Below are 14,866 nucleotides of genomic sequence, written 5' to 3' on the forward strand. Positions count from 1 at the left end.
ACAAGACAGCATAAGTAATGCTCCTGAGAGAAACAAACAATACCGGGCATCTGGTCACAGAGAAAAATGGTTAGCCTGAGATTTTATTTTAAAAAGCCAGAGCTGCAGGCTGGTGTGGAAAATCACGCCTGGGTTAAGTTTGGGGAATGTTATCTGTTCGACACGCATTTCAAACCAACTCCAGGTCACTTCTTTGTTCAATCAGTGATCGGTTAATTCTGGTACAGACTTTCATGCTTTGAACGTTGAGCCAAGAACTGAGACACAGACTGACCAGGTCAATAATGCATAAGAGCTAACATAATTCGATAAGGCAACATAACATGGTCAACAGAAATTATGACGACCCCACACACCCAACTTCCTGATACACACAAAGGCAGCATGCCAGCAACCTGCCATTCATACCTGGTGATGGTCGCGCCCTCGTGGCTTTGACTCTTGGGTGTCAAAGCCGCATGCTCACCTGTCACGTACATAATTACTTATTTAATTTATATGGCTCTTACAATTGGTATGCTAATGCTATTCAGAAAGGAAAAACGTTAAAAAACAGAGTTTGAATGACCGGCAGAATATTTTACTCGCAGTTTGAGCGTCTTGAATGGTAGCTTTTAAACAAGAGCAGATGAAAGACTCAAGGTTGTAAAAAATTGGGCGGACTAGCCCTTTCGCCATTTACTGAACTGGAAGCTACATTCAGAAGCCCACTTTGGCTTTGAATACAAAACAAAGTTAGAATATAATCTCTGTGAAGGTTTCATGATTAAATTAATTACATGCCACTTTCAGAGTGTACAAAAACGGGTCTCTACACAGTGTGCAGGGCAGAGAGAACTTCAGTCAGACCACTTGTCAAAAATGAAATAATTGAAAATCAAAATTAAGCGCTGTCGTTATCTGTTTTTTTCCATTTCCGTTTTGTGCACTAAATGCGAAATAGGATAACGAGCTGAGCCGAGTCGTTATCCGATTTCAGTTTAATAAACAAAAATGAGTCTATTTTTGTTTTTTCATTTCAAACAAAAAAAACTAACTGCCGGAAAATACACGGACCGAGCCGTTATCCGATTTCCGATTTTGGTTTAATAAACGAAAAGCAAAAGAATGAGTCTATTTTTTGTTTCATTTATTCATTTCAATCGAAAAAACAAACTGCCTGAAAATACATGGACCCTTAAAAATGAATAACATAAAAATCTGATTACCAAGTACATACAATTAACTACTAAACTAAAAGCCTTGTAAAAGGTGCTGATCAGTCCTGTAGAATTTGACAGTTGGGAATAGTTGGAGTGACTTTGGAGAAACTTTGACAGGTTTGACCACATGAACGTCTGTTTCAGGTCAGTCCACAGCACTTCTGCTGAATTGGGGTCAGATTTTTGAGCTTGGTAACTCCAAAACATTAACTCCATACTTTTCTAATCATTCTCATGGTGAATGCTTGTGACCTTTGAGTCACCACCAAGATGTGTGACCTACTCCCTTTTGATACCTCTTTCACAAACTTACTACCATGAATCAGAATTAAACATGACATTAAAAATGACAAGGTCTCTGTCCCAGATACAGCAAATCAGATGTTAACTGGAAATCTAACATATTCATTCCTTACAGATGGACTGAATGTCTTCTGCAAGCTAACAGTCAAGTCTGAAGCTGCTTGTGAAGCTTTTGTTTTTGACAACAGTAATTTTTCTGTGCTGTAAATGTTCATTAGATGTATTTTCAAACAGGGTTTTAACATATTTTTATGTCGAAAATCCAGACTTCTTCTGTGTACCTCTCTGAGTAGAGCTGGAGTCAAAAAACTCAAGTCACTTTGACACCCTCACTTCTGCCAGACAGCGTAAATTCAGCACCTTTATAAATATATAATACAAAATTTTTCCCCCAAGCCTTCAAAACAGTCCAGGGATGCATCTTGGAGAGATAGCAGCAATTCTGGCTCATCCTGCCACTGATCCACTGGAGGAGTGACAATTATGGAAGGAAACATACACTTATACTCATCACCCCATTGGTCAGACAGAGTACTGTTAACAGCAAACGCTCTGATGGAATCTGGCAGAGAAGTACAGGTTTCTTCTTTCAATTTGGCACACACTCTCTCCATGACACCCTTCCAATTTCTTTCCAAAACAGTATCTGTTTCCAAAAAACACCCAAGAATTTTAAACAATGATCAAATCAAAGAATTCAATTTACAAATGTCAAACAAGTCTCTTAAAAGAAAAAGATTATCTTTTCTTTCAAGAAAAGATAATCCTTCAGGTATTGTGTACCTGAAGGATCATATTGTGATCCTTCAGGTACACAATATAATTGATCTCTATGTATAATAAATTCAAGAATGTTCTTCAGCCTATTCGAAAGCACTTTAGAAAATGACTTCTAATCCACACATGGGAGAGAAACAGGTATCCAGTTCTTCAACAGAGTCAAGTCTCCTTTTTTTGGAAGTAGGACTCGTCGACAGGATGATGACAAGGTCCCTGCTAATGTGCACTCCTGAAGCACCACCAGTACTCTCCTAACAACTGTTTCTGTACGTTTTTCATGTGACGGGGGGAACATCCCCTCCTCCGCGATCGGAGGAGCACCAACTGTCCACAATGCCTCCAGGCAATTCACATCAACCTGCACTGCTTTTGTGCGGACAAACAGTCCATTTAAGCTAGACATGCCCATAGTAAAACCATTTCATGTTCTCGGCGCTCACGTAAACCATATAAATTCTCTCTTCATATTTATCTCTGAAAACTCTTCAAATGTCTGTGTGGCAGACTTTAAGAACATAAATACTTGCCACCTGAAAGATTGAACATGTTTCAACTTCTGGGTAATATGATATTTACATCCCACACCAACAGTTTTAAAACCACTGGCAAGTTTCCCAAAATACTGGAGTTCTTTCTCTAAAAAATAATTAGGAATGAACGGCAGCACACCTGAGACAATAAACTGGATGAAGGGCACCGTGAGTGGTGACACCTGCAGGTACTCTCCACCTATTGTCACCCCACTGACAATCAGCTGATTCGCAAAACTAAAAAATATCAACACTTAAGTATTTATTCTCAATGCATTAATTAAATGGATGTGACCAACAAGATCACTAACTTCCAAAAGAACTGTTTCAATTGGGATTGTCANAAGGATCATATTGTGATCCTTCAGGTACACAATATAATTGATCTCTATGTATAATAAATTCAAGAATGTTCTTCAGCCTATTCGAAAGCACTTTAGAAAATGACTTCTAATCCACACATGGGAGAGAAACAGGTATCCAGTTCTTCAACAGAGTCAAGTCTCCTTTTTTTGGAAGTAGGACTCGTCGACAGGATGATGACAAGGTCCCTGCTAATGTGCACTCCTGAAGCACCACCAGTACTCTCCTAACAACTGTTTCTGTACGTTTTTCATGTGACGGGGGGAACATCCCCTCCTCCGCGATCGGAGGAGCACCAACTGTCCACAATGCCTCCAGGCAATTCACATCAACCTGCACTGCTTTTGTGCAGACAAGCAGTCCATTTAAGCCAGACATCCCCACAGTAAAACCATTTCATGTTCTCAGTGCTCACGTAAACCATATAAAATCTCTCTTCATATTTATCTCTGAAAACTCTTCAAGTGTCTGTGTGGCAGACTTTAAGAACATAAATACTTGCCACCTGAAAGATTGAACATGTTTCAACTTCTGGGTAATATGATATTTACATCCCACACCAACAGTTTTAAAACCACTGGCAAGTTTCCCAAAATACTGGAGTTCTTTCTCTAAAAAATAATTAGGAATGAACGGCAGCACACCCGAGACAATAAACTGGATGGAGGGCACCGTGAGTGGTGACACCTGCAGGTACTCTCCACCTATTGTCACCCCACTGACAATCAGCTGATCCGCAAAACTAAAAAATGTCACCACTTAAGTATTTATTCTCAATGCATTAATTAAATGGATGTGACCAACAAGATCACTAACTTCCAAAAGAACTGTTTCAATTGGGATTGTCATACCAATGGCCTTTATGAAACCAAAAATTGTAATTCCAATCCCATAATACAGCAAGATTGAAAGCCATGTACATACAATACATTCCAACTGATATTAGTTATCAATGTCCATCCATCCATTTTCTTACGCCCTTATTCCTCGTGGGGTCAGGAGGGGTGCTGGTGCCTATCTCCAACGAGACATTTCAGGCGAGAGACGGGGCACTCAAACAATGTCATCAAGTTCATTTTAGTTTAGTTTTCCATCTAAAGAATTCCAGCAGATTGCATCAAAACACTGACCTTGAACATTCACCCCTCCTGTACAGAGGATTACTGCTTCTATTGCGTTGTTGACTTAAACAATCCCTCATGCTGAGAATGCATGTAGCGACAGTAGAGAAAAAAAGCAGAAAAATCTGCACCCACTGAGCCACCTAGCATCACTGTTGATTTTAAAACGAATTTATGTCATACCTTTAACATAATATTCTTTTTTTTTTTCATTATTTATAAACATAGGAAACAAAGTGTTAGACAACCTTTAAGAAATGCAGAAAAGTGTCAGGGGCAGAGCAGCACTCATCTGGACAGTTTCTGATTGTGCTTATTTGCAGTGGTGGAGAAATAACTCAAAAAATTTACTTAAGTAAAAGTACAAATACACAGACAAAATGTCCTCAAAAGTACCACATTAACATTTGTACTTAAGTAAAAGTAAAAAAATGTACTGGCTTTTAAAATTACTTAAGTATTAAAAATAAAAGTACTTGCTGAATGCATTACCTAATCATTAATAAAATATTAAGTGTACCTATCGTATTTAATTGTAATACATCAGAAATGTGCCATTTTAATGAGCAGTGCCACAAATAAAGCATGTTTTTATTGTGTTAACTCTCTGCAACATAGTTTAGACTTAGATATGTGAATCTATGAATCAGGGATGGAAACATCTTGTCTCCTGTCCTAACTTAGCATGAACTTCACTTGTTTGCCAGTAGTGGCATTTATTTTGAAAGAAAACCAACAGAAAGGGGATGGAAAGAAGGAGGGTGGGGGAAGGACATGCAACCAAGGAACCACGTAGCAGAGTCAAGACCACCTAACCCGAGACCAAGTCAAGACCAAGACCAGTGCCCCATGCTACATGACACAATAAAATTAAGTGCACCTATCAAAATTGATTCTCAAATTGATCTGAAAGATCCACATTCCCATAAAAACACCTAGATATTAAATACTTAGAGCTGAAATAAATTTAACCAGTATCACTTCAAACTCTTCTTAATTCTGCTTTGCTTTCATCTCCATGCTACAATCCGCATGCCTTCCCAAAAATGACAACGCCCTGGGTGGTTGCCCATATTGCCCATGTCAGAAACCACAACTGTCTGCACTATTAAACATAGTAATTAAGGCAATGCATTAACAGAAAACAACGCTCAACTATGAACACTGTCCAAGGCACAATAAGCAATAAGTAACCAAGCAGAAGGCGGACCATGACTGTTCACACCCTCCCTCCTGCTGCAATGTCTCCCACCATGACAGGAGATGAAAACAATCAAAGAGCAATGAGCATGCTCTGCGTTCTTACGTTGTTTTATTTATTCACCAATTAAATAAAAATATATTTTTTAATTAAATAAAGTAATAATAGCTTCTGCAGTGTACACAGAGCATTACGAGAACATAGAACGGCACTTGGTGAGGCTTCAGTCCTATAGGACTTAGTAAAAATCCGTCCAGAAGAATTGGATCGTTCGTGAATGTCATATCACTATATTGCAGACTTTAGTCACAGCGTTGTCCCATATATGTAACATGTCAGTCAACACCTCCACACAATAATTCAGGGCATGAGTGACAACTTTTTTTCATCGCAGATGCAACACGTGTCTCTGTACAGCTAGCATCACGTCCACGGAGCTTACCTTTGTAATCAAAAGTTAGAAACTCTGTCTTTAGTCATTTCTTTGATTACCAAATATATTAGTGTGTGTGAGGAAATGTGTCAGTGACAGGTATTAACTTAAAATACTTGGTAGAACGGCACTTTCTGAAGTTCGGTCCATTTACTGGTATTAGCTTATTGTCAGAAGCCACATTCAATATGGCGGACACTGTGACGTATCGCAGCAACGGGCTGACCCGCTCCATGAGACGTCTGCGTATTCATGTAGCGGAATTATATTACTAAAGATTAGACAGACATCTTCTCCCACTCAGAGGAAACCACTGCGGATGTCTTGGAGCGCTGCGTGTCAGTGAGAGGGTAATACACACGTAAGTCACGTTATTGCTTGGATTTTACAGCGCCATGTCAACTCCCTGAACTTCACATTTTAACAGACAAAAAGCGCAATGCGACTTGGATGTAACGAGTAACACGACACTTTTGTAGAAATGTAGTGAAGTAGAAAGTACAGATACTTACTGTAAAATGTAGTGGAGCAAAAGTAGAAAATATCCATTATTAAATCTACGCAAGTAAAGTACAGATACACGAAAATTGCACTCAAGTACGGTAATTAAGTACTTGCACTTGTTACTTCCCACCACTGATTATTTGAGGTAAACGGGGTTTTTCCCAGCCCCCATGCCAGGCTTGTTGCTCATTTTTGTTTTTAGGAAAATATATTTAAAAAAAAACACATACACACACCAAAAAAAACGCTTTTTCTTTTATTATTTTAAGTTGTACTGTAAGTGCCTTTGTTGTTCTCAGTATTTCACTGAGCAGATTTATTCTTAAAAGATAAATTTATAGCTGATGCATTTAAAGCCGCAGCACAAACCAGCACAAACCAATCACTCCGCTGGCGCCTCTGCTTGTTGCCTCACAAGCTGCCGCAGATTGATCTCTGAAGTTTACCTCAGTGCGGATCAGTGCCTCCTTTCACTCAAACTGGACACAGGCTGACCTGTATGGATATTTGCATGGAGAACTCCGCACCAAAGTGAGTTTAATCCCAAGTGCCTTAGGTCTGGTTGTGCAGCTCTGTGTGAACCGCAGGAATACCTTTTAGTGGTGCTTTCAGAGGTGCGCGTTGAAAATGATTTATCTTTGTGAACAAAGAATTATTATGTACACCGTTTCCATCTCAACACGTTGCCCAGCGTGTGGCTCTGTCTTCCCCGTAAAGTTTATCTATGTGTTCCTGGTTGGCCGGTGGTTAACGAACCACCACTAACCACTCATGCAGGTTCAGCCCAGTGAAGAGCTTTCACGCTCACCTCATAGTCACGCATCATGCTGGTTTTATATTATTTTATTATGATTTTAAGTATTATTTTTCAGGTTGCACAATCCATCAACCGTGCAACCTGAGTGCGCACATGAACTACTTAGAGTTCATGCGCGCACTCATGCGGAGATCTGACAAACTGGTCCCTTAAAACTTGAGCAGCCAAACTGCAACCAAAACAGTTTCTGTGGCTCTTATTAAAAACTCAGACATGAAATAGAAGAGCTACTAAAGCCATATTAGCAGCATTAAATTAAATCTCTCATTTGTTGCGCATCTCTGCGCACAGTGCAGCAGATTTAACTCATCATGCAGGGCCGATCCCAAGGCTGTATGAGGCCTGGAGCCAAATTTGACCTAGGGGGCCCTTAGTTATAATTGTAGTTTACTAATTTGTATTTGTGAACAAACAAAGCTCAAACTCAAAGATTATAGTTACAGCATAAGATTGAGACTGTGGTAACAAAACAAGTTAACAATGAATATTACTCTCTGAACTTTTGCAAAGTATACATGCCTGCTCCTTAAAATCTTACATTTAAATGTTAAACAATTTAAAATCTTTTAATTTATGTATGCTGAAATTGAATCAAATTCCGCAGCATTGATCATCTCAATAAACAAGTGTTACATTCATGTATCTGTGGTCTGTGTTAAAATATTAGCATTTATGGGGCCCCCGAAGCCCCGGGCGGCCTGATGGAGTTGCTGACTTAATTTGGATTAAACAAAAGTGCAAATAATTGATATTCATTTTAACTGTATTTTTCGATTTGTTGTTTTTAAGACTAGTTGTGTTTAAATAGCATTTCACTGGCAATGTTTTCCCGTAACATATAAATACGTTACGGGTAAACGTAATGTATTTACGTTTTCCCGTAAATACGTTACGGGAAAGTTGACATTTCCTGTCAACTTAACATCTTTTAAAACAAAAACACGGTGAACCACCGGTGGACCGCATCGGCGCTCGACCAACAGGCTTAGCCAGTTTTCTGGGGGAAACCGTGGGTAAACATAAAAAGGAAAAGAGAACTCTGGTGGGAGCAAACACCACCTCACACCTCCTTTTCTCACTTCACTCCTTTCATTCTTCCTCCCCCACTTCTGCTCCTCCATTCACTCACTCATATCCTGTCACTTAGCATCACACGCCACATCCCTCACTCCCCCTGCATATTTATTCATTAATTTCAATTTTTAAGTCTCCCTAGATTCTTGTATTATTTATATCTGCTTTTACAAAAATTTTAACAAATACTGAACATTGTTTAACTCTTACAGACCTTACTAAAAAATAATTTGTTTCAGCTGACCAGAACAAATTGCTGTAGGTGAAGACCTGCTTTTCCATCAGGCCACTGATGAGATAAACAATCATCCTATCTAGTTCCCATACCCCCTCTCCCTTTTCCTCGTGGCATCACCGCCTTGCATTAAAAGTGACACTCTTGTTAATCCACATTCAGCTTGAATGCACCGATCCAGGTACACAGACCCAAGCCAGGAGAGCTCATGAATAGCTAATAGGAGAGACACAACAACGCTCTGATTCACAGAAAATGGTCTTCACACTATTGCCTCTGTTAGCAGCTACTGGTGTGGAGAGACCAGGGAGATTGATTGAACATAAAAGGTGAGAGAGTAAACCAATATGCGCCTGGGAGAAAGCATAAATGAGAGTGTGTGTGTGCGTGTGTGTGTGTGTGCATGCTTCCATAAAGAAGAAACAATCTGTGAATGTATATGAAAAAGAGAAGAGGAATGGAACATATTATATGAAGTTATTGGAAAGCAAAAGAAAAAGGTAATTTCACAAGCTGCCCATCTTCCAGTCTGTCTGGAAAGATGATTGGCATGCATGATAAACACATCAAACAGTTCCCCCACAATTTTTCTTTTAAAGAAGCACATGCTCTCTGAGGTTTGTGTCTAATGCAAGTTAAACTTTCCTGGCTTGTAAGGAATAGATGGAGCTTTAGCATCTGTGGCGACAAAAACAGATGGAAAACAAGTATGTAGAGATTTCACAAATCCTCGAAGGTGTTACTTTTGCTCTTGGTAAAGTTCTTCATAACCGTCTCTAGACTGCTGCAGGTGAAAAAAAATATTTTGGTTAGATTGCAAAACATCTTTTTTCTGGTACCAGCTGATTAGCTGAGAACAGTTGAGCAAGGAAGCAAATTCTTTAGTGTCAAGAATTTACAGTCAACTGAAAAACTAAGTACATTTCTGCTGCTTCTTTAACTAAGGAAAGCATTGTAGCAGCCACTTCATAGAAACTGCCAGTCAGATGTTAGAAAGGTGAAGCTTTGAGCCAGTTTTGCAAGGAAGAGATACATGGATCTTTATAAGGTAGGTACGGTAATTTTATATATATAGCACATTTTCAGCAACAAGGCAATTCAAAGTGCTTTACATGAGTTAAAAGGAAATACAAACAAAATAACAAAATAAAGGAAAGAAAAAAAGAGGGAAGAAAACTAATCTAATGTTGTTCTAACATGTAAACTAAGTGCTCCTGTTCAGGATTGCTAAGTATCTAATTCCATTTCTAAATTGTGAGTACTCTACAGTTTCTGATAATAAGCTAAGGAATGACTGATCTAATTCCTTTCCTGGGTTAAAGTGAGTACTCCACAATTCTAAGTTTGTTCTAAATCCTTTTCTGGATTAAAAGTAATACAAACAAAGTTTATTTTATGTACCAAAGTACTCTAAATTCAAAAGTAGAGCCATTTAACAGTGACATTTCGAATCAAACTGGGTCATCAACATAATTTAAAAAGCGAAAGCAAATCTACAATGAAAGGACTTGAAGTAAAATAACAGAATTGCAAACAGACCAATTCTGTTATTGGTCTGTTTGAAGCTGGGAAGTAAACCGCTCTGGCCAGAGGAGCCGCAGGTGCTTGAACAACCAGAACCATCAGCTAGATCAGAGGAGCCTCTTCCTAAGCCACTTCCCTAATGCTGTGGTGGGCAAGCCCGGATTTTAGCACGGGGTTACTGATACTCCAGCCCAGGGTCCTGGCACTATGGGGCCCCCGAACAATGCTTTGTATGTTTGTGAATGAATAAGGTCAGAATACCTTAATTTTATCACTGGCTAAGGGAATTTTGATGGTGTTGCTGAAAAACTGATTTGTTTTGGCAAACATCCATCAAGAATTAGGGCTTGGCGATATATCGAGTATACTCTATGTACCGTGGTATTTTCAATTTACGATAAGCAAAATGGCTATATTGCAACTATCGAGTATAAATTGTCATTCAAATAATAAACTTTAACCGTCAAATCCACTGAGAGTATGGTTAACCCAACACCCTATGAATGTGTCAATAGTCCCTCGCCCCTCCCAACCTGAACATTTTCTACCAATCACGTTGCGCGGAGAAAAACAAAATGGTGACAGCTTGAGACAGCCATGAATAAGATGGTAATTGAAGAGGAATATGAACTAGTCTAGTTCCGGAGAAACAGCACTGGAATAATAATTTGGCAGTAGTTCCAATTTTATATGGAGGATGTGGAACAAAATTAGGTAATTTGATTTATCTTGTTGTGGATAGGCATAGCTCTGACCACGTGGTCATCACATCAACTGTTGCTCACCTGGTGACTTTAGTGAGTGGGTGATGGGGGAAGTCTACTTTTTGCTGACCGCTTTAAGCTTGTATGATTTTTTGTTTTTGATCACCGTTTAAACCTGCAGATCCATTTTTATGCTGCTTTGGACACTGATGTTCTGCTATGGATATTGACTTTACTGATGAAAATAAAACCATCTTCCCTGCAGCTTGGATTTAAGTTTGATCAGCTGGTGCGTCAACAATGATTCTTCTATTCAGCTGCTCAGCGACTCTGACAGTCTTAACATCTATTTGTTAAGTTTGTCAACGTCAAGCATAACTGACCTACTTCCCTCGCCTTCGCTATTTTTCTTAGTTAAAACTTATTTCTCACCTTATGTAGTCTTAGTCTAAAGCTGCTGCCCCCGACCCCGGATAAGCGGAAGAAAATGGATGGATGGATGGATGGATGGATGGATCTAGTCTTAGTTTAGACAGTTCATAGCAAAACACTGCATCCCTTTTTATTTGAGCTTGCATTTAAGTCTAGCAGAGAAATGTGGGCGGGAACTTGCGTGGGTGACATCATGCTGCAAGGAGTCTATAATTTAAAATAACTTTGTATCTCATTTAAGAATATTGTGATATATATCATGATATAGCAAAAATATATCAGGGTATTAAATTTTTCTCATATCCCCCAGCCCTATCAAGAATGCTTGATTATTATTGGGTCAAGTTTGACATGTCTTACACATTGGGGAGGAGCATCAGTGAGTAATTTCTCACGATGGCAGACAATAGAAAGTATGAAAGAAAAAGAAGAGCGCAACATAGAGGCGTGAAGAAAATCTAACAGGATTTTTTTAAACCTTATATTGTACATGTACCCTTCTCAAAATGTTAGCCTTGCTCACAGCGGCTCTCCGTCCGCCAGAACCTTAATCTCTGTCTAACATTCAGGCTGAGCAAGAAGCAGGGAGCTGTCAAAATGTGGATGTTAATTTTAAAGCCTGGGAACAGGTTTAGAAAAAATCTGCAATGTCTCCTCTCCAAATAGTGCTTTGAAAGCCAGCTCGCAAGTGGTGGTAAGTACATCTAAACACAGGATGATTTAACCTCCATCCATTGCAGCTAGGCTTGCCACCTTTCAGAAATAAAAATAAGGGACGCCCACCACGGCACATGTCGCCCTACTCACATGGGGTGGGATGGCTGCTACAGTGATTTTTGCAGTAGTTTTGTAGTAAAAAAGGCTGTGTTAGTAACAGGGCCGTGCAGAGACCACTAAAGGGGCAGGTTCTCAAAAAAGAAAAAGGGGCACATCTAACCGCATTCTAGGACAGAATATTAACAAAGCCACAGCTTTCAGAGTTTAATAAACAATGATAAATTACAAAATTGTGAGATATACAATCAAAGCTAAGGAAAATCTCTATATAGAGCATACAACTATGCTATATTATTAGTAATTTCTTTCTGCAGGTCTATTTTGTTATATTCAAACCCACAATTTAGCAAGATATGTAAATCAGAGCTAGACCACCAGACATATTGTCTTTAGAGAATTACACTATTAAAAATATAAACAAGGGCACAATGCAACCTTTTAGTGAACTGTAATCTATAAAAAAAAGAGCTGCCTGTTTGCTGCAGTTGCAGTGGAGATGAAGATGGTCCATTCAGGAAGGCAGAGCTGCATCAAACTTTAATGTGGAACTGCAGAGAAAAAAAAAGCAAACATTTTATTATTAATGTTTATTGTTAATGCATGAAGAAAATGCATAAGAAAAGCCTACTGAGTTTTGCTTTAAAAATCTTTTTTTTAATTAAAATAACACATTTTTGTCTCATGAAGTGAAAAAATTATTTGCAAAACAAACTTATTTGTGCATGTCAGAAATCTTTTCTTGCTATTCTAAGTTTTTGTTTGTGACTCAAAGTTTTGCTTGTGATTCTCACATGACGTCAGGGGCAGGGCCTAAAATCGCAACAAAACATTTCTGATGTGTGCAAATAAAAGTTTATGTTTGGCAAGTAACTTTAAGTTCACAAGACAAAAATTTGTTATTTAATTTTTTAAAAAGTTTTTAAAACTAAACTTTTTGTTTTTAAAAAAGGAATCATTACAATTCCAAAAGTTTTGATTACAATTTTATTTTACTTAATTGAGGTTAGTTGTTTTTTTTTTCATTGAATAATTGGGGAAAAAAATTATCTGGATACTCTGTGAACCAGACCCTAAACTTTCTTAAAGTCTGGATTGAGTTTTTTCCCCTTCATTAATGACACACTTTTATTACACACATTATATCTATCACGGTAATTCAGGGTGAGTTATTTTTAATTCTAAATGAATATCCTTGTTGGACTTTTATTTAAGTGCTATTCTCCTTCAAGATACATTTACCTAACGCTAGAATAAATGCAATGTACATTATGCAGCAAAGGAAATTAGAAGACATATGTCCATTATGGAGATGACAGGTTTTGGACAGGCGATGTGCCCCGTATTGCATAAGCGACACTGAAGAATGATCATTAATGATACAGGGAAGAAGCTTTTTAGTTATCTTGCTTCGCTAGCAGAGTCGTTAGCTAGCAGCTACCTAATAGCACAACAACAGCCTAATGTCTGTATAATAAAAATACTGAATCGATAGATAAGAACAGTTTTTCCTCACCTGGCTCTCTCCTCCTGCTCAGTAGTTCTTCAGAGAAAGGCAGACGCAGAGGTCTGTCAGTGTCTGTTGTATTTCACCAAAAATTGTTCTGTAATCTGGAACGTTCGCTACGTTGAGCTCCAGTTAGCCGCCTTATCTCACTGCGCGAGAGGCAGCTGTGTCATGCGTCACGGGCAAAAGGTCAAAGGTAACAAGGTGACCGGCTTATTATATTGTACAAAAAAAACCCCAACAAAAAACCAAATAATTTTAGTACATGTTGTTATGTGTCAGAAGATGGCTTCGGAAATAAAAAATAAAAATAAAAAATTTGACCAAAAGGGCACTTGGGGGCAAGGAGCAAAAGGGGCAGGTGCTCAAGCACCCCTAGCCCCCCCTCTGCACGTGTCTGGTTTGTAATATATAATAGAGGGGGAGAAGAATAAACTCAATGTGTTTCTTCATGAGAGATTGTGATGTAAACAGGCACAAAGCAAAAATACTACTACTATTACTGGGGGCTCTTTTGAATACAAATTCCAAATATCACTTTGATGAAGTCTGAGACTAATTAATCAAGCTAAGCAGCAGGGTGCCTAGCAGCAAGTCCTCCCTGCTCTGCAGTTTATCTCAGTCACTAGAGCTCTGCAGCAATATACTAGGTGTGGAGAGATACATTTAGTGGATATCTGCTCTACAAGAAAAAAGTCTGAGCATTACATGTGAAAACACCTCTCTATCACATTTGGAACAAGTATTATTTAAAGAATCTCACTGACCTAACAAAGGAACAAAAACAACTTGTAGCAGCCTTCTGAAAACACAGACCTTATGAGGTTTTAATTTAACATAGCAAAAATGTCAACAAATATTTTGACAAATGAAGATGAGTTCAGGAAAGGAACATGGTTTTATATCAGACTGATACATACAAACGTTATTTTTTTCTTCACTTTTAAAAATTACACAAATTTATTTAATGTGAAATGCATTATATACATTAGTGGTTTATGCTTTGTGGGGTTTTTTTTTCATGCCTAGCTATCTTTTGAGTTATTATAGTCAAAACTGATTTAGTTGGTTGCCAGCTCACCCAATACATTTTCACTATGTATCCAATTGTGGCATGGTGTGTGGTTGAAGTGTGGACCCAAATACAGCACGCAGGAGACGTAAAAGTTAGAGATGGGCCATCTGAAAGCCAGGCTTCGAGGCGTGTACTGAGTAAAAAGGGGGCGTGTCTGATGAAGCCCCGCTTCGACATAATATAAGAGTAGACCCCGCATTGGCCGCTCCGGTGCAGGAAATACATCTTGGACCGGTATACCCTCCTACTTTGCTCAATCAAAACAGCAGAAGATGCCTCAGCACTGA

At 38.7% G+C, this 14,866-nt stretch overlaps 1 long non-coding RNA gene across 1 annotated transcript in view; it reads left to right on the forward strand.

Annotated features, from left to right (window-relative positions):
• The first annotated feature begins 8,939 nt into the window (after positions 1–8,939).
• The window catches only part of LOC107834909 (uncharacterized), a 22,572-nt gene continuing 16,645 nt past the window's right edge, over positions 8,940–14,866 (forward strand). Inside the window, exon 1 of the long non-coding RNA XR_001660747.1 lies at positions 8,940–8,954. This is a non-coding gene — a long non-coding RNA (uncharacterized LOC107834909). The remainder of the gene's footprint in view (positions 8,955–14,866) is intronic.

Source organism: Poecilia formosa, unplaced genomic scaffold, assembly GCF_000485575.1.
Source record: "Poecilia formosa unplaced genomic scaffold, Poecilia_formosa-5.1.2 Scaffold839, whole genome shotgun sequence".
NCBI lineage: Eukaryota > Metazoa > Chordata > Actinopteri > Cyprinodontiformes > Poeciliidae > Poecilia > Poecilia formosa.